This window comes from Nomascus leucogenys, chromosome 20 (assembly GCF_006542625.1).
Source record: "Nomascus leucogenys isolate Asia chromosome 20, Asia_NLE_v1, whole genome shotgun sequence".
NCBI lineage: Eukaryota > Metazoa > Chordata > Mammalia > Primates > Hylobatidae > Nomascus > Nomascus leucogenys.
This window is the reverse complement of record NC_044400.1, coordinates 83412056-83433499: the sequence shown is the minus strand read 5'-3', so window position 1 is coordinate 83433499 and position 21444 is coordinate 83412056. Positions and strand designations below refer to the sequence as shown.

Below are 21444 nucleotides of genomic sequence, written 5' to 3'. Positions count from 1 at the left end.
AGTCAAAAAAATCATGAGTAAAATGGGATATCCCCCTAAAAGGGGACTAGGGAAGAATGGAGACGGCATTAAAGTCCCAATTGAGGCTGAGGGAAATCAAGAAAGAAAAGGAATACAGTATCCTTTTTAGGAGTGGCCACTGTAGAGCCTCCAAAACCCATTCTGTTAACTTGGAAAACAGAAAAACCTGTATGGGTAAATCATTGGCCTCTACCAAAACAAAAGCTAGAGACTTTACACTTATTCCCAAAGGAACGATTAGAGAAGGTACATAGTGAGCCTTCATTTTCGCCTTGGAATTCTGTTTGTAATTCAGAAAAAATCCGGCAGATGGCACATGCTGACTGACTTAAGAGCTGTTAATGCTGTAATTCAACCCATGGGGGCTCTCCAACCCGGGTTGCCCTATCTGGCCAGGATCACCAAAGATTGGCCTTTAATTATAATTGATCTGAAGGATTGCTTTTTTACCATTCCTCTGGCAAAACAGGATTTTGAAAAATTTGCTTTTACTACACCAGCCATAAATAATAAAGAACCAGCCACCAGATTTAAGTGGAAAGTGTTGCCTCAGGGAATGCTTAATAGTCCAACTATTTGTCAGACTTTTGTAGCTGAAGTTCTTCAATCAGTTAGAGACAAGTTTTCAGACTGTTATATCATTCATTATGTTGATACTTTGTGTGCTGCAGAAACAAGAGACAAATTAATTGACTGTTACACATTTCTGCAAACAGAGGTTGCCAACCCAGGACTGACGAGCATCCGATAAGATTCAAACCTCTACTCCTTTCCATTACTTGGGGATGCAGGTAGAGGAAAAGAAAATTAAACCACAAAAAATAGAAATATGAAAAGACACATTAAAAACATTAAATGAGTTTTTCTTTTCTTTTTTTTTTTTTTTTTTTGAGATGGAGTCTCGCTCTTGTCACCCACGCTGGAGCGCAGCGGCGTGATCTTGGCTCACTGTAAAAACATTAAATGACTTTCAAAAGTTGCTGGGAGATATTAATTAAATTTGGCCAACTCTAGGCATTCCTACTTATGCCATGTCAAATTTGTTCTCTAAAGAGGGGATCCAAAATTGAATAGTAAAAGAACATTAACTCCAGAAGCAACTTAAAAAATTAAATTACTTGAAGAAAAAATTCAGCCAGCACAAGTAAATAGAATAGATCACTTGGACCCACTCCAACTTTTGATTTTTACTACTGCACATTCTCCAACAGAGAATTTTGAACATCATTATTCAAAATACAGATCAAAATGGAGTTTTTTATGTCTTCCTTTTCTGCATAGACACAGTAAACGGTCTGATCTCTCTTTCTCTTCCCTACATTAAACATTTTCAGCATACAGTCTAGTGGTGTTAAGTACGTTTACTTTTTTTTTTGCAATGGATCTCTAGATTAATTTTATCTTACAGAAGTAAAATTTAATACGTTATAAACAATAAACTGCCCTTTTTTCCTTTTTCTTCAGCTCCTGAAGAACACCGTTTTACTTACTGTTTCTATAATTTTGGCTGATTTCCATATTCTTATTACTGTAATTATATAATGTCTGTTTCTTTTTGACTATTTTATATAATGTAATATTCTCAGGCTTTATTTTTGTAAGATGTGTCAGAATATCTTTGCTTTAAAATGAAATAATATTTCATTGTATGTATATGTCACATTTTGAAAATCTAATACTGATCTCTAAAGGGACATTTGTGTTGTTTCCAGGAATTGCCTTTTGTAAATAATAATGAAGAACATGCATGTGTAAATATCTGTTTAAAGTCCTGCTTTAAATATTCTTGGAATAGTTTGGATATAGTGATGTAGTCCTATGTGTATGTCCATATTTTTGTCTCCTGAGCCTTTGATGTCATATCCTAAAAGTGACTGCTAAGACCAGTTGCATGAAGCCTTCATCATCTATGTTTTTATTACATTCCACGTATGTGTAAGATCATGTGGTATTTGTCTCAGTGTATCTGGTTTAATTTCTGTAACATATGATCCAGCAGTTTGAATTCTTTTTTTCTTACATGGTCATCAATGTTTTATTCTTAGAATCAAAAAAACCATCTTAAATTACAATGTTTATTGCTTAATATATGTCACCCTGTGGTACATTTTTTTCTATAATGGCTGTACTAACTTACAATCTTACCAGCTGTATATGTTAACTTTTCTGTACATTCTCACTTGTAGGGACCAGCCCCTCAGGGTCAGTGGGTCTCTCCCTGTGTGCGGCGACGAGAGAGTATAGAAATAAAGACACAAGACAAAGAGATAAAAGAAAAGGCAGCTGGGCCAGGGGGACCCCTACCACCAATGTGCAGATACCGGTAGTGGCCCCAAATGTCTGGCTTCGCTGTTATTTATTGTATACAAAGCAAAAGGGGCAGGGTAAAGAATGTGAGTCTTCTCCAATGATAGGTAAGGTCACGTGGGTCACGTGTCCACTGGACAGGGGGCCCTTCCATGCCTGGCAGCCGAGGCAGAGAGAGAGAGAGAAGACAATGAGAAAGACAGCTTACGCCATTATTTCTACATATCAGAGACTTTTAGTACTTTCATTAATTTACTACTACTATCTAGAAAGCAGAGCCAAGTGTACAGGATGGAACATGAAGGTGGACTAAGAGCGTGACCACTGAAGCACAGCATCACAGGGAGACGGTTAGGCCTCCGGATAACTGCGGGAAAGCCTGACTGGTGTCAGGCCCTCCACAAGAGGTGGAGGAGCAGAGTCTTCTCTAAACTCCCCCGGGGAAAAGGTGACTTCCTTTCCCGGTCTGCTAAGTACCTGGTGTTGTTTCTTGACACCTTTTGCTACCGCTAGACCACGGTCCGCCTGGCAACGGGCATCTTCCCAGATGCTGGTGTCACTGCTAGACCAAGGAGCCCTCTGGTGGCCCTGTCCAGGCATAACAGAAGGCTCGCACTCCTGTCTTCTGGTCACACCTCACTATGTCCCCTCAGCTCCTATCTCTGTATGGCCTGGTTTTTCCTAGGTTATGATTATAGAGCAGGGATTATTATACTATTGCGATAAAGAGTAATTACTACCAACTAATGATTAATGATATTCATAATCATATCTAAGATCTATATCTGGTATAACTATTCCTGTTTTTTATTATACTGGAACAGCTCGTGTCCTCAGTCTCTTGCCTCGGCGCCTGGGTGGCTTGCCGCCCACATCTCCCCCCGTTTTATTAAGTAGGATCGCCATTGCCATCATTGCTTGTCGTTGACTTCGGACTTGGTTTCGGACTCCTTGGAGGCATCTGCACACTAAAAGACTACATAAGCATACCAATATTAATGATGCCAGTAACAACAATGATCCTCCAAAGGGTTTGAGCCATTTGAAGGGATTAAAATCAGATAATTGTTTAGTTATGCCTTCAAATATATCTGAGCCAGGAAGTGGATAAATGGACTTGTGAAGCCTCAAAAATTTGCTCTTTAAGTTGTGAAATATCCAAGGTTAAGTTATCATCCCAGGCTTTTAAATGTCTTGAGACCTTTTCCCAGCTATATTGACCTTGATTGTAAGCCTAAGGCGTTATGCAGTAATCAGAAGTATTCCAATCACACTGTAATTGCATACGGTGTTCCAAATTCATAACTATCTCCAAGCCATGTTACACTTTGGCAGAGATCATTAATTTGATTAGCTAATTTTTGATCAATTTGAGCCTGAGAATTCCAAAGTCTGGAGGAGTTTTTTTGCCATGCTTCAACATAGCGGTTTGAACAGAATTGTGAATGGCAACTCCAGCAGTTGCTGCTGTTGCAGTAACTGCAATTAGTCCTGCAAGGACTGCAATAAGAGTAAAAATAAATCTCTTTGTTCTTTTGAGGATACCTTTAAGAACTTCATTGACTATGTGAATAGAGGGGGAAGATTCCCATGGACGATGTAAAGAAACTGGTATCCATACCCCCTCCCTAGCCCTTACTAAGAGAAAACTTGTAGTGGGATTAAAAGTTGCATCAATGCAAGTGAACAGCTTACAGTTATCACATTCTATAGTTTGTGCATTAGGAATAATAATTATATTTCCAACCAACAGCATGTAAGGGGGTTTGACACAGCTCCTGATGGGTATCACCCGTTCAGAAATGAGGGTGATGTTGAATGTGGGTGTTTTGGTATTAGTACGAAGGAGTTGATAGGTAGCGTTCCATATCCTTATTCCTGTCAGGGCTGCGGCTAATTTCCATAGTTCAGGATGTTCCAGGGTGACATAGGGATGAATCATCTTTGGTCTAGGAGGAGCAATGCCTGCGTCCTTCCATTTAAATGGGTAAGGAGACACCCATTGTCTCAGCATGTAAGACTGCCATCTATGCTCTTTATAATTTAAGGAATAAATAAACTCCGAGCATAAGGTAGTTTTGCAATCTTGCCAATAATATCCTTTTGGAGCCCAATCAATAACAATACCCGTGGCTAGACTTTGAACTATAACGGCCTTAGGAGCATTACAATCATCCCATAAAATTGAAGTCACTTTAAAAGGCCCCTTTGTAGGTTTCTTTGGACAGTCTGGCAGTCCTTTTGTTTTATTAGCTTTGGTAGTGAGAGGAATTCTCTATCCCTCATGTGGATTACGTTTGACAGTGAAAAGTTGAAAAGAGTTAGTACTGAACACATTATGCAATTGATAAGAATCATTTGTAAAGGACGGTACAGTCCACATCCAATTCTGGTACAAATAAGCTAAACAGCCAGGCGTCTTCCCAATGCATAGTGGTGGATATTTATAACCAATTGACAGATTTAAGTGCATGCCTTCTTCTTCCGGTTGAGCTGGAAACCAATCATCATTAGGGACCAGCATGAATGCACTATTGTTAGTGTAAACTTCTACTGGGGAGTCCATCCAGGAGACAGACCGAATTAGAGGGGGAAAAGGAACATATGTCCAATAAGTATAATTTTGAATTGCCCCAACCGGTGGTATACTTACCGCTGCACTGACTACCATAAAGGCAGCCAGAATTATATTACCGGTCGTTTTTGAGATTCCTTTTTCTGTTAAGAAATTTTCTGTTTGATGAGATAAAACCTTTATTTGACCCCATGTTGGTGGAGTTGAACGAGAGGTGTTGTAGGTCACACGGCGAGATTTTGCCTCAATGTGGAGGTCCTGAAGTGTATGTGTCAGGCGGTGAAACTTGCTCTTTTGTTTCCAATGGGTCTTTGCCTTTAGTTTCTGGGAGCGTTTCATCTTTGGAGTTAATGGTGCAATTTTAACTGTCAGGAGGGAACCCACACGGGCTGTAGTCCTTTTCCTGGGGAAACACAAGCAAATCCCCTACCCCAGTTATGACCGTGCCTAATTCCCATGTGTTAGTTTTTACGTCCTTCCACCGTACCCGCATTCCTTTTTGTGGATCAAATTTATTTCCAGTGAAGTGTTGTTCTGCAGCTGTGAAAGGTTGATTTCTTGCTAAGTTTAAGAAATTTAGTGTGAAAAGAGCCAGATTTAATTGGGCATGAGGAGTAACAGCATCTCCGTTTTATTTAGTTGCTTGTTTTCGAGGTTGATCTTTGAGTGTTTTATTGGCTCGTTCAACTAAAGCCTGTCCTTGAGAATTATAGGGGATGCCAGTTGTGTGAGTAATTGCCCAGGTCTGAGTAAACTGTTTGAAAGCAGCACTAGTGTAGCCGGGGCCATTATCAGTTTTTAGTTTCTCAGGACAGCCCATAACCAAGAAACAGGAAAGCATATGTCATTTAACATGAGCTGTACTTTCTCCTGTTTGACAAGTGGCCCAAATAAAATGAGAAAAGGTATCAATAGTTACATGTATAAAAGAAAGCTTGCCAAAAGGAGAATAATGAGTCACATCCATTTGCCAGAGAGCGTTCTGTGAAAGTCCTCTAGGGTTAACTCCTGAAGACAGTGGCTGTAAAATTAACACTTGACAAGTAGGACAGTGACATACAATGGTTTTAGCTTGTTTCCATGTAAGGGGGAACTTTTTTCGGAGTCCCGCAGCATTGACATGGGTTAAAGCATGAAAGTTTTCTGCACCTGTAAAAACGGGAGTAACTAATGTATCAGCTCTGGCATTTGCTGTCGAGAGGAGTCCAGGGAGAGGTGTGTGGGCCCGAATGTGAGTAATGTAGAAAGGAGAAGACCTTGCTCTGAGCACAGACTGAAATTTTTGAAAGGAAAAAATAGGTTATCATCGGGCAAAAATTTGATTAAGGCAGTTTCAATGTTGCGAGCAACATGTACTACATATGCTGAGTCAGAGACGATGTTAACTGGTTCAGGAAAGTCTTCAAGGACAGCCATAACAGCAAGCAGTTAAGCTCGTTGTGCTGAAATAGCTCCTGTGTTAAGAACACGTTCTCTTGTTCCTGTATATGCTGCTCGGCCATTAGAGGAAGCATCAGTGAAAACAGTGACAGCTTCAGGTAATGGGGTGTTTCTAGTAATGTTAGGTAAAATCCAAGAAGTGAGTTTAAGGAAATGAAATAATTTTAGATTAGGATAGTGATTATAAATTACACCCGGGAAACCTGCCAAATGTACTTGCCAAGCGATGGAAGTAGCAAAAGCCTGTTGAACTTGTAATCGGGTAAGGGGAACAATGATTTTTTGGGGCTCTGTTCCTGAAAGACGAAGGAGACGAGAACGAGCTTGACAAATTAAGGTAGAAATTTGATCTAGATATATAGTTAGCATCCGTAAAGAGTTGTGTGGAAGAAAGCACCATTCAATTAAATTATGTGCCTGAATAATGAGTCCTGTTGGAGAATGTTCAGTGGGAAAAATTAGTATTTCACAAGGTAAATGTGGATTCACTCTGGTAACCTGAGACTGTTGAATGCATTATTCTATAAGTTGTAATTCAGAATCTTCCTCAGCAGTCAAAGACCTTTTACTGCGTAAATCAGGATTGCCCCATAGTGTTGCAAAAAGATTAATCAGAGCGTAAGTAGGAATGCCTAAGGAGAGACGAATCCAATTAATATCTCCAAGTAATTTTTGGAAATCATTTAGAGTTTTTAAGGAGTCTCGTCTGAGTTGAACTTTTTGAGCCTTAATGACCTTGTCCTGTAGCTGCATTCCTAAATAGTAATTAGGGGGATGAAGTCTGAATTTTTTCTGGAGCGATAACCAAGCCAGCTACTGTGACTGCTTGTTGTAATGCAGAAAAACAAGATATCAATACAGAAAATGAAGGTGCTGCTCAAAGAATATCATCTGTGTAATGAATAATATAACATTGGGGAAATTTATCTCTAACTGGCTTTAATATGCATCCCACATAATATTGACAAATAGTAGAGCTATTGAGCATACCTTGAGGTAGAACTTTCCAATGGTAATGTGCTGCAGGAGCGATATTATTAAGGGTTGGAACAGTGAAAGCAAATTTTTCAAAATCCTGAGGGGCCAGAGGAACCGTAAAGAAGCAATCTTTAAGGTCAATGATGATAAGTGGCCAATACTGAGGAATCATAGTGGGGGAGGGTAAACCAGGTTGTAATGTCTCCATAGACTGAAGGACAGCATTTACCGCCCTAAGATCAGTAAGCATTCTCCACTTACCAGATTTCTTTTGGATAATAAAAACAGGTGAATTCCAAGGAGAAAAAGAAGGTTCAATGTGTCCCAGTTTTAATTGTTCAAGAACCAAAATATGAAGTGCCTCCAGCTTATTTTTTGGAAGAGGCCACTGATCTACCCAGACAGGTTTTTGAGTTTTCCACGTCAAAGGGATAGGGTCTGGAGGCTTGATAGTGACCGCTTCTAAAACGAATAACCAAGTCCTGTAGAGTCTGCTTTAGGAGTAGGTATGATAGGCTCAGTGATGCCTTGTGCTGATTTTCCTAAACCCATACCTTGAACGAATCCCATTTTAGTCATCATATCTTTACTCTGCTGGCTGTAATCGCCTTTAGGAAAAGTAATCTGAGCCCCCCATTGATATAAAAGATCTCTTCCCCACAGATTAACAGGAATGGGTGTAATAACGGGGCGAATAGTTCCAGTCTGTCCTTCAGGGCCTGTGCAATGTAAAATTGTGGAGCCTTCATATACCTCTGAAGCCTGACCGACACCCACTAATGCTGTGGAGGCATGCTCCTTTGGCCAGTGTCGGGGCCATTGATGTAAAGCTATAACAGAAACATCAGCACCTATATCAATCATTCCCTCAAGCTTTTTTCCTTGAATATGCACGGAGCACACAGGACGAGTGTCAGAAATTTTGCTGGCCCAGTAGGTCGCTTTACCTTGATAATCTGTGCTACCAAAACCGCTTTTCTTGAACTAGAACTGGATCCCAAAGGAATGTAAGGAAGTATCAGGAGTTGAGAAATGCGGTCCCCTGCTACTGCATTCCAAGGGACTGTAGAGCTAATGACAATATGAATTTCACCTGAATAGTCAGAATCAATTACACCAGTATGTACTTGAACACCTTTTAAATTTAAACTTGAATGTCCTAGTAGCAAACCTACACTGCCAGCCGGCAAGGGACCAAAAACACCTGTAGGAATAGCAATAGGTGGCTCTCCAGGCAACAAAGAAGTATCTCTAGTACAACAGAGATCTACTGCTGCTGAGCCTGTGGTGGCAGGGGACAAGCATTGTACTGAGATTCGTGCTGGGGCTGAGCCATTAGATCCTGTGGGACAAATTGCTGAAGTGGGAATTGGGGCAGAGGTTGAATAGAGTGAACTGGGAAGGCTCCCATCTGGCTGGACGCCTGGGGCTGAGAGTTGAGGAATGCCCCATTGTTTAAAGGGGCCTGGGGCTGGCCCCTCATCCCGTTTCCCTGATTTTTAGAAGGTCGTAAAGGATTGCCATTAATATGAAATTTGGAATGGCATTGAGATGCCCAGTGAAAGCCCTTTTGGCATCGTGGGCATACAGTAGAAGGTGGGGTGTCCTGCTGCTGAAAAGTTTTTTGTTGTTGGTGGTGATGTAAGGGACGGCGACCTGCACGCCGAGGGCAATTTCTTTTTGCATGTTCCTTCTGGCCGCATATGAAGCATTGGCCAGAGAATTGTCCAGGCATTCGAATAGAGGCCATAGCTTGTGCCATAATCATTGCTGTATGCAGAGTTCCCCCCACCCCTTCACAGGCTTTAATGTAGGAAGTGAGTACATGACCACCCGGTGGAATTTTGCCTTTGACGGGGCGAATAGCCGCCTGACAATCTGGACTTGCTTGTTCATAAGCCATAAGTTCTACAACAAGTCTTTGGCCATGGCTATCAGGAATAGCCTTTTCTGCTGCGTCTTGAAGACGAGCAATAAAGTCTGGGTAGGGCTCATGTTGTCCCTGTCTGAGGGCTGTGAAAGATGGGCATACTTTACCATCATCTTGAATTTTGTCCCAAGCATCTAAGCAACATTTTTGCAGTTGTTCAACAACCTCATCATTTAGTATAGTTTGGTGTCGGATTGCAGCCCATTGACCCATTGCCAGTAACTGGTCAGCCATAACGTTAACAGGAGGATTAGAGCCCTGATTAAGACGAATGCATTCCTGGACAGCATCAACCCACCAAGTCCTGAATTGTAAATACTGAGATTTAGATAAGACTGACTTTGCTAAAAGTTCCCAGTCATAGGGTACCAAACGTTTATCTTCTGCTAAGGCTTTTAATGTGGAACGGACAAAAGGAGAGTTTCACTGATTCCTTAAAATCTTTGAGGAATTTAAAAGAAAAACTTTCCCAAGTAACAGGGCGTAGCTGGACCTGGCCTGGACGTATGGGGTCAGGCTGAACTACCGCCTGAACAGCGGGAATGCCAGGTATCAGCTGTGCCCCAGGAGCAGGCAATTGCAGAGCCTGATTATTTCCCTGAGCAGCCTGATTTTCGGGCTGAGGGGCTTGATTATCAGCCTCTTGATCTTGTTGAGCTGCGGGGTCAGCCACCTGCTGGGCAGGATCAAAAACAGGCTGTGGGTGGTTTTGCACTGTTGGGGTGGCAGGTACTGGAGGTTGTAAAATTACAGGAAATTGCCAGGCTTCGGGATCCCCATATTCCCTTGCCTAAATTATAGCCCTCATAAGCGGAGTGTCATTTTCAGGGATGTATGTAATTTGTTGTTTATGAGTGGCAATAGTAGTATTAGCAACAGCAGTTGTGACCGGACCAGGAGCAGGAAAAGGTGTAGAATTTTGAATAAAATGAGAGTTGAGAAACTTAGAGCCATATTGAGACCAGATTACCTGCTGAGCAGGTCTTTCCTGGGCCTGAAAACAAGGCTGCCACAGCAAGTGCAGACCAGGCTTCACAGGGACCTGTGACTCTATCCGAGTCTGATTTATAGGAAGTGGACCAGGCTTCAAGGGAGCCTGTGACTGTAACTGAGTCCGATTTGCAGGAAAGGATCCAGGCTTCAAGGGAGCCTGTGACTCAGTCCGATTTTCAGAAAAGGATCCAGGCTTCAAGGGAGCCTGTGACTCTAACTGAGTCCGATTTTCAGAAAAGGAGCCAGGCTTCCAGGGAGCCTGCGACTCTAACTGGGTCCGATGAGAAGAAATAGGATTGAGGGCCTCCTTACCGGCCAAGAATTGTGAGCCTCTTTTCCCGGCTGTTCAGATAGCAGAGCCTCTGTACCAGGCTGCATAGGAACATAATTTATAGACTCGTTTTCAGGCTGCCTGATCTTATCTGCTATTTGCACAGCGGCAGCATTAAAAGAGGGAGGAGAGACAGGAGGGTCTGGCCGCAATGGCTGTTGATATGTTTCAGCTAAGTTTTGCTGGCTGGGGGAAATGAGTGCATTTGGGTCAGTTAAAAGCTCATCGTAAAGCGACAATGGGGGTGCGGTAGCCTCTGGCGTGGGTGGCGGCGGCACAGGCACGTCAGAGTGAAAGTCCTCCTGTGAAATAATGTTCTCAATTTGTGCAGTATCCTCAGGGGAAAGAGAACTGAGAACTTCCTCGACCTCCTCAGAGGAGGTAGGAGGGATCAGTCTCCATTTTGTCCTCCTGAGTCTGTAAGGAGTCTAAGATAGAACGAACTGAAGCCCAGATTGACCAAATGGTGGGTGGAATAAAATGTCCCCCTTTATGAGCAATTTTGAATTGTTTGCCAATCTCATCCCAATCTTTAAGTTCTAAAGTTCCCTCAGTTGGAAACCAAGGGCAAAGAAGATCTACAACCTCAAATAGTTCAATTAACTTTTCAGTAGAGACTTTAACACCTCCTTCTTTAAGAAGAGTTTTTATAAAATTTAAATAAGCCGAGTACTTTGTACTGGCCTGTCCCATGGTGTCCCCGGAATACTCTGAGTGCTGCAGCTTACCACCAAATTTATTAACCGCAATCCTCAGGAATCTCTCGTTGAACTCCTCTGCTGATCCCACACTCGGTGCAACTTCACACAGCGAGGGAGAGCCCCACGTCGGAGCACCAGATGTAGGGACCAGCCCCACAGGGTCGGTGGGTCTCTCCCTGTGTGCGACGACGAGAGAGTGTAGAAATAAAGACACAAGACAAAGAGATAAAAGAAAAGGCAGCTGGGCCCGGGGGACCACTACCACCAATGCGCGGAGACCGGTAGTGGCCCTGAATGTCTGGCTTCACTGTTATTTATTGTATACAAAGCAAAAGGGGCAGGGTAAAGAATGTGAGTCTTCTCCAATGATAGGTAAGGTCACGTGGGTCACGTGTCCACTGGACAGGGGGCCCTTCCATGCCTGGCAGCCGAGGCAGAGAGAGAAGACAAAGAGAAAGACAGCTTATGCCATTATTTCTACATATCAGAGACTTTTAGTACTTTCACTAATTTACTACTACTATCTAGAAAGCAGAGCCAGGTGTACAGGATGGAACATGAAGGTGGACTAAGAGCGTGACCACTGAAGCACAGCATCACAGGGAGACGGTTAGGCCTCCGGATAACTGCGGGCGAGGCTGACTAATGTCAGGCCCTCCACAAGAGGTGGAGGAGTAGAGTCTTCTCTAAACTGGTGTCAGGCCCTCCACAAGAGGTGGAGGAGCAGAGTCTCCTCTAAACTCCCCTGGGGAAAAGGTGACTCCCTTTCCCAGTCTGCTAAGTAGCAGGTGTTGTTTCTTGACACCTTTTGCTACCGCTAGACCATGGTCTGCCTGGCAACAGGCATCTTCCCAGATGCTGGTGTCACTGCTAGACCAAGGAGCCCTCTGGTGGCCCTGTCCAGGCATAACAGAAGGCTCGCACTCCTGTCTTCTGTTCACACCTCACTATGTCCCCTCAGCTCCTATCTCTGTATGGCCTGGTTTTTCCTAGGTTATGATTATAGAGCAGGGATTATTATACTATTGGGATAAAGAGTAATTACCACCAACTAATGATTAATGATATTCACATATAATCATATCTAAGATCTATATCTGGTATGACTATTCCTGTTTTATATTTTATTATACTGGAACAGCTCATGTCCTCAGTCTCTTGCCTCGGCGCCTTGGTGGCTTGCCGCCCACACTCACTAACAACTCTTTTTTGCCTTTCTAATTACAGTCATTCTAACTGCACTGAAGTCGTATCTTACTGTGGCTTTGATTTGCATACCTCTGATAATTAGTGATGTTGAGCATCTTTGCATGTTCTTCTTGGCCTTTTATATTTCTTGTTTTGAAAAATGTCTCTTAGTCCGGGCGAGGTGGCTCATGCCTGTAATCCCAGCACTTTGGGAGGCTGAGGTGGGTGGATCACTTGGCATTAGGAGTTCAAGACCAGCCTGGCCAACATGGCAAAACACTGTTTCTACTAAAAATACAAAAACTAGCCGGGTGTGGTGGTTGGCACCTGTAACCCCAGCTAGTCAGGGGGCTGAGGCAGGAGAATCACTTGAACCTGGGAGGCGAAGGTTGCAGTGAGCCAAGATCCTGCCACTGCACTCCAGCCTGGGTAACAGAGCGAGACATCATCTCAAAAAATAAAAATAGGCCGGGCGCGGTGGCTCAAGCCTGTAATCCTAGCACTTTGGGAGGCCGAGGTGGGTGGATCACAAGGCCAGGAGATCGAGACCATCCTGGCTAACATGGTGAAACCCCATCTCTACTAAAAATACAAAAAATTAGCCAGGCATGTCGCCGGGCACCTGTAGTCCCAGCTACTCTGGAGGCTGAGGTGGGAGAATGGCATGAACCCAGGAGGCAGAGCTTGCAGTGAGCTGAGATCATGACACTGCACTCCAGCCTGGGCAACGGAGCGAGACTCCATCTCAAAAAATAAATCTACTATAGTTATATCGTTTTGTCTTGCTTTGTCAGTGTTTGATTTTTATATTTGGAACCCTAATGTGACACACACACACACACACACACACACAATTTATATATGTATACACACATTTGTCGTGGGTTCCCAGTAAATGAACCTTTTTATTGTTGTTTAATGTCCTTCTTGGTCTCGTGCTTTTAAAGTATATTTTATGAAATATGACAGTTTTGACTTAAGATGTACTTTGCGTAATATAATCTTGACTTTTTTTATTATTTGCATGAAATGTTTTCTTTCATCTTGCCTTTTTCAGTCTCCTTAATCATTAGATCTCAAGTGATTCTTGTGAAAAGCAAGTTGGATCTTGTTTTTTAATTTTTTAAATCCCTTTATTTGGTGGCATCTATTTTGAATCAAGTTTACTTCACAAATAAATAATTTGCTTAATTAGAAAGACTTAGTGATTTTTTGTTTTACTTTATTATTATACCTTTGTCCCTTATTTTCTTTCTCTTCCTCTGTCTTTTTTATTTTTTATATTGATAGGAATTCTTATACTTTTGTGTATCTATAGATACTTTGTGGTATCTTGAGGATTACATAAAATTTCATAAAGTTAAAATAATATCTTAAACTGGTAAGAACTTCAGTTGCATTTGAAAATTCTTCCTCATACTTTTGCCCTCAACTTTGTTATTGATGTGATTAATCAAATTTTGTTGTATATTAACAGATTATGATTGTTTATTTTCATGCTTTTATCTTTAAAACTTTAGAGATTAAAATCTTTTCTGCAATATTATGGTACAGAACCTTATATTTGTGTATGTGCATATCTTTTTCAGAAAATTATGTATTTTCATATGATCATGTTTTGTTTTCTTGCATTGTTATTTTCAGTGGAAGATACTTTCTTCAGAATTTTTTTGTAAGGCAGATGTGCTTTTTCAGCATTTGGTTATCTTGAAAAGTCTTTACCTTTTTTTCATTTTTAAGACAGTTTTGCTGGTTATATTATTTCCAATTAGAAGCTATTTTTCTTTCAACATTTTTTATCACAATTCCTTCTGGTCTGAAAAAAATTTATCAACAGATTCACTGGTTATCTCTTAAGACCACACTTATGACACATCACTTTTATCTTGCAGCTCCTAAGATTCTCTTCCTGTCTTTGACTTTTGAAACTTTGCTTATATATGTGCCTTGCTATAAATCTGTGTGTGTGTACCCTAGTTAAAGTCTGTTGAGCTTCATTTTTTATATCCTTTTTTTACTTCTGAAAACTTTTCTTTATTTTTGTATTTTTCACCTCTATGATGTCTTTTTTTTGTGTTTTTAATGTTTTCACTGATTCTCATTTTTCTGATTTTATTTAGTTGTATGTATTTCTATTTAGCTCACTGAGAATTATTCAGGTTAAATTTTAAAAATTTGTACATCTTCATTTTTTATGGTTGTTTTCTGAAAATCTTTAAATTTTTTAATTTGGCCATGTTGCCCTAATATTTTGTATGCATTGTAATATTTGCTTGTTATTTGAACATTAACAAAAAGCCATTTGTCACAATCTTTACAATGTGGCTTTGTCCTGACATAGTCTGAAACCAATTGTCTTTGATAGAGATTATGGGAGCCTCCCATACATGTTTTAGGGATGTGTCTTGTCTGGAATTTCATGTTTTCCAGTTAAAAGGGTTTGTTCATATTTCTTAACAGTCTCTAATCACTTGCTCTACCTACTTTCTGTATTTAGCACTGCAGTCTGCTCCTGAAACATTTACATTTTGTCTCAGCAAACCCAAGCTGTCCTTTCAAAGTATACCACTGTTTCTTTCAGCACTCTGTATTACTGGAGACAGAAACCAGTTTTTGTAAAGACCACCAAAAGCCAGAAGTAATGATATGTGCGTTAGTATTTTTCTTCTTTCTAAAGAGAGAAGCCAGGAATTGGCAGTTTACTCCTAAAGACACAATGCTATATTGGGGAGGAGGAATAGCTGTGTAAATGTAACAAATTTTCCTTTCCGTTCTATGTGGCTCTTGGCATTGTTCTTACCTGAGGCATTACATACAATTAACTCATTTCGAGATTTTGCACAAAAGCATTTTGATCAGTATATGTTTGTTACATGTATATGTCTGTGAAGGAATTATGGCCTGTGGTATTTTGTTGTGCCATCTTACTAATGTACTTTGTATAAGTATATATATTAGATTTGTAAAGTAACTATATTCATATGTAAAGTATATTCATATGAATCCAGTAAGTGGGATAATTTGTTGTTTTGATTTCTTTCAGGTGTGTGTTCTCATTTTACCCAAGATCTTTGGCCAGTGCAGGGTATAGAAGATTCATCCCACAAACTTACACTGAGAAGATATGAGAAATGTAGACAGAAGAATTTACAATTAAGGAAAGGCTGTAAAAGTGTGAATAAGTGTAAGGTGCAGAAAGGAGGTTATAATGGACTTTACCAATGCTTGTCAACTACCCAGAGCAAAATAATTCAATGTAATACATGTGTCAAAGTTTTTCATAAATTTTCAAATTCAAACAAACATAAGACATACTGGAGAGAAATCATTTAAATGTAAAAAAGGTGGCAGATCATTTCCCAAGTTCCTCCAACTAACTTAACATAAGGGAAAACATGCTGGAGAGATGCCCTACAAATGTGAAGAATGGGGCAAAGCCTTTAATAGGTCCACAAGCGTTACTAAATATAAGAAAATTCATGCTGGAGAGAAACCCATCACATGTGAAGAATGTGGCAAAATCTTTACCTCATCCTCAAGCTTTGACAATCATAAGAGAATTCATACTGGAGAGAAACCCTACACATGTGAAGAACATGGCAAAGCCTTTAGACAGTCCACAACGCTGAATGAACATAAGAAAATTCATACTGGAGAGAAACCCTACAAATGTGAAGAATGTGGCAAAGCTTTTAGACAGTCCAGAAGCCTGAAAACATAAGAATATTCATACTGGAGAGAAACCCTATATGTGTGAAAAATGTGGCAAAGCTTTTAACCAATCCTCAAGCCTTATTATACACAGGAGCATTCATTCTGAACAAAAACTTTACAAATGTGAAGAATGTGGCAAAGCCTTTACTCGATCCTCATCCCTTAATAAACAAGAGAATTCATACTGGAGAGAAACCCTACACATGTGAAGAATGTGGCAAAGATTTTACTTGGTCTTCAACCCTTACTGTACACCAGAGAATTCAGACAGGTGAGAAACATAGTTGATAACATAGTTGAATGACATTTCTAGTAATATGTTTCCTTCGGCTTTAAACAGCAAATAAATTGAAGAATATTGTTCCATGTTCTTTTTCTAATTTAAATTTATTTCTTAAAATTTTTGTAGGCACATAGTATGTGTATATATTTCTGGCATATATGAGTTATTTGAAAACAGGCATACACCATGTAATAATCCATCAGAGTTGGCCAGGCACGGTGGCTCATGCCTGTAATCCCAGCACTCTGGGAGGCCAAGGCAGGTGGATCACAAGTTCAGGAGGTCAAGATCATCCTGGCTAACATGGTGAAACCCCATCTCTACTAAAAATACAAAAAATTAACCAGGCATGGTGGTGAGTGCCTGTATTCCCAGGTACTCAGGAGGCTGAGGCAGGAGAATGGTGTGAACCCAGGAGGCAGAGCCTGCAGTGAGCCGAGATAGCACCACTGCACTGCACTCCAGCCTCGGTGACAGAGTGAGACTCTGTCTCAAAAAAAAAAAAAAAAAAAAATCCATCAGAGTAAATGAGTTATTCATCACCTTAAGTATTTATTATTTGCATTACACACAGTCCAGTTATACACTTTATTTTTAAATGTACAGTTATTTTTTACTACACTTTGTGATTGTAATATATCAAAGTATAATTTATATGTTTCTGAGTCCTGAATGCTTTTAAAAATGTTTCATATTTATCTTGGAACATGTAGTGTCTTGTCCTGCAAACACATACGGATTTTTCATTTTTATTTACATGAAGTTAAATATGTAAATATATTGCTCTAAAAATAAACCTTTAGGTGTAAGAAAATTACAGAGCAAGCAATAGTGTTTGTGAGAGTTTGTACCTATTTTCCAAAGAAAAGATCAATATTGGAATGAAGAAGATTCCTCTATAAGATAGATAATTTACTAGAAATCTAGGAACCTAAAACATTCTGAAATCAAATCTATATTTCTTTGGATTTAATTACTGTAAAACCTAATTGTTGAGACTCTCCCCACGTAAATTCCGTTTTCATTTGTCTGTTACTCATGTTACAGCTATAATTTACTCATTTCTTTTGTTTTTACTTCATTAAGTATTTATGATGTGAGCTGTTGAGAAATTATAAGAATGATTTTTATAAAATTTAATAGTGCACAGAAAATTTTTAGATGCAAGTTCGCAATTTGTGTATTGTTATATTTTATCTAGTTAGAAAATTTCATTTTGTGGCTTTAACTGGAGAACCCTATATGAACCGTTTTCTTTAGTTGTTCCTTTCACTTTTTACTTGACATAAATGAGTTTATGTATTGTGTGCCAATTTGTTCAGGTAAGTGCTGGGAAATCTTTTAAGTCATGGAGATGTTTTGATACATAATTATAGTGAACAAACACAAGAAAGTGCTGAGTGTGTAATAGATGCTCCATAATTAGCCAGAAATATTCTTTCTGGAGTCAGTTTGTAGCTGCAAGTAACAGACTGAAAATATCTACAGTGAAGAAATGGCATTAATTGTGCATGTGGAGAGGATATCTGTTCCCAGGCTGCAAAACTGACTCATTCTGAATTTAAAGAGGGTTTTTTTTTAATTTAAAAGTAACTTTAATATCAAAAATGCAAATGGAGGGCATAAAGATCACACACAAGGCTGCCACTTCACACTTGGAGGGTTGCACAGCAGCTGGGCAAAGGCTCTCCTCACTTCCCAGACAGTGCGGCGGCCGGACAGAGATGCTCCTCACTTCCCAGATGGTGGGGCAGCCAGGAAGAGGCGCTCCTCACTTCCCACATGGTAGGGCCACCAAGCAGAGGCACTCCTTATTTCTTAGTGTGGCCGCCAGGCAGAGGCACGCCTCATGTCCAAGAAGGTGGGGCAGCCGGGCACAGGCGCTCCTCATGTTCCAGGTGGTGCGGTGGCCGGGCAAAGGCGCTTCTCATTCCCACACGGTGTGGGGGGGCCAGGCACAGGCGCTGTTCACTTCCCAGAAAGTTGGGCAGCTGGGCAGAGGCGCTCCTCACTTCCCAGATGGGGCAGTGGCTGGGCAGAGGCGCTCCTTAAAAGAGGACTTATGTTTATGCGTAGCTATGTATGCCTCACAGCTCCTCTCCTTGTGTTATGGCTACAGTTTTCTCACTGTTCTCTTCATGCCATGTAATTTCACATGGACTTCCCATGTTCTGATAGGTTCGACTTTTTTTAATGTGGTAAATTGTTCCTAATTGGGACTGTTTGAGGTTATGTATAGCTTCTCAATGCAGCATTTAGATCGCTTGAGATAAGTCTTTTAGTGTTCACAGGTAAGAGAATTAAGTCAGCATTGTTTTTCTGCTTATGAAAGAAAATTTTTGAGATTCTAACACAAACTGTCTTAAGCATAACACTAAGAATAGGTAAAGCATTAATATGAGTGGGTTGCATATTGTCAGCACCATATGAAGAAAATATCAGAATTTTGAAATTTCTTCAGAGAAAATTTTTTAGGAGACTTAATTGTAGAAAGGAATTTTACATTTAATTTTCTATGACATACTATAGAAAAACTTAGCTTTTCATGCAGAATTTTCTATTTTTGAATGTGAATCTTAAGTGTTGGAAAATAATAGAATGGTCTCTGTAGATTCAAAATTTGGAATCATCTTTTTTGTCCAGATTGATACTGCAATCCTGAGGAAATTCTCTTATGATTTTTTGTTTTAGTGGATGCAGTTCATGGTCTACAGGTTTCATTCTTAGTCACCTGACTTTAACCAAGTCCTTGGTAACCTTCTCTGGAAAAATTTTGGAGAGTATGGCAGCTGTTAAATTTAACATTTTCTCAGTGATTTTTAATGCAAATTTACTTACTTTGGTCACAGAATGGACAATTATGGGACCTTTAGCAAGTTACCCTTTTAATGTCTTCCCTATAATTACCATCAGCATTAGAAACTCCAGGTGCTTCAAACTTAAAGCAAAAGCCCTAGAGTATATCATCTTGTCCTATATAGTGTTCTGGGTCTCAAACATGCTGGTAAATATTAGAGTTTCTGTGGTTATTACAAAAACAGCACAAAAGCTATTTTTGATAATATTCAAAGACAGACCAGCATTTGAAATGCTGTTCTTCTATGATGGTTTTTAAAATGCATTTTTAATTGACAGATAAAGTATGTATTTATCTTGTAGAACATGGTGTTTTGAGGTATATATATGCTGTCAAAGGCTTACTTCTAGGTAATTCACATAGTAATTATTTTTGTGATGAGAGCACATAACATTGTCTTAGCATTTTTCAAAAATACAATTCATTATTATAGTCACCATGTGGTACATTTCTTGAACTTATTCCACCTAGACATCTGTAATTATGTATTATTTTACAGACATCCCTCCAAATGCTTTTTTTCTAAATACCCAAGTATCTGGTAAGCAGCATTCTGTTGTCTGGCTTATTTTCATTTAGCATACTGTCATCCAAATTTGTTCATATTGTTTTAAGTGACAAGATTTCCTCACTTTTAATCCTGAATTGTATTTCCTTGTGTGTACCATATTTTGAAAAAATGAAATATGCATCAATTTATTGAAAAAAATCATGTAATGAAAAGATATTTCTGTGTTAAAGCATATATTAATTTCTGTGTTAAAGCATATATTAATGAAATCCAGCTTCCACACATTTTTTTTTTTTTTTGAGATGGAATCTCGCTCTGTTACCCAGTCTGGAGTGCAGTGGTGCAATCTTGGCTCACTACAACCTCTGCCTCCCAGGTTCAAGCAATTCTCCTGCCTCAGCCTCCTGAGTAGCTGGGACTACAGGCGCGAGCCACCACGCCTGGCTAATTTTTGTATTTTTAGTAGAGACGGGGGTTTCACCATATTGGCTAAGCTGGTCTGGAACTCCTGACCTCATGATCTGCCCACCTTAGTCTTCCAAACTTAGGATTACAGGCATGAGCCACCACGCCCAGCCTACACATTTTATTAATAGTTAATTTGTACTAAACACTACCCATAACACTATATATGTGTTAATAAATTTAATTCTCACAGTAATTCCATAGCATAGGCATTATTATCCTTATTTTAAAGAGAAAGAAACAGAGCCACAGAGAAAAATTACCTGCTTACAACAGTGGAGCCAGTTTTAAAACACAGGCAACTTTGACTCCAGAGAAAACACTCATTATTATAGTAAACACCCTCTTCAAACAGAAAATAAATGATTATCTTCAAAACCCACTCTTAGTAAATATTTAACAAAATTAAATCAGTGTATACATTTTTTGTTATATGTGTGTGCAAATGTGTGGGCAGCAAGCCACCCAAGTGCAGAGCAAGAGACCAAGGACACGAGCTGTTCCAGTACAATAAAATATAAAACAAGAATAGTTATGCCAGATATAGATCTTAGATATGATATGAATATAATTAATTAGTAGTACTTATTCTTTATTCCAATATTATAATAATCCTTGCTCTATAATCATAACATAGGAAAAAGCAGGCCATACAGAGGTAGGAGCTGAGGGGACATAGGAGCGACCAGAAGACGAGTGCGAGCCTTCTGTTATGACCAGACAGGGCCACCAGGGGGCTCCTTGGTCTAGCGGTAACGCCAGCGTCTGGGAAGATGCCCGTTGCCAGGCGGACCATGGTCTAGTGGTAGTGTAAGTGTCAAGGAAAAACACCCACTACTTAGCAGACCGGGAAAGGGAGTCTCCCTCTCCCCGGGGGAGTTTAGAGAAGACTCTACTCCTCCACCTCTTGTGGAGGGCCTGACATTAGTCAGCCTCGCCCGCAGTTATCCGGAGGCCTAACCATCTCCTGTGATGCTGTGCTTCAGTGGTCATGCTCCTAGTCTGCCTTCATGTTCCATCCTGTACACCTGGCTCTGCCTTCTAGATAGCAGTAGCAAAATTAGTGAAAGTACTAAAAGTCTCTGATATGCAGAAATAATGGCATAAGCTGTCTCTCTCTCTCCCTCTCTGCCTCAGCTGCCAGGCAGGG

General features: G+C 40.2%; 1 pseudogene; it reads left to right on the top strand.

Moving 5' to 3' along the window:
• LOC115831807 overlaps positions 1–21444 on the top strand; it is an 84626-nt pseudogene that overhangs the window by 14522 nt on the left and 48660 nt on the right.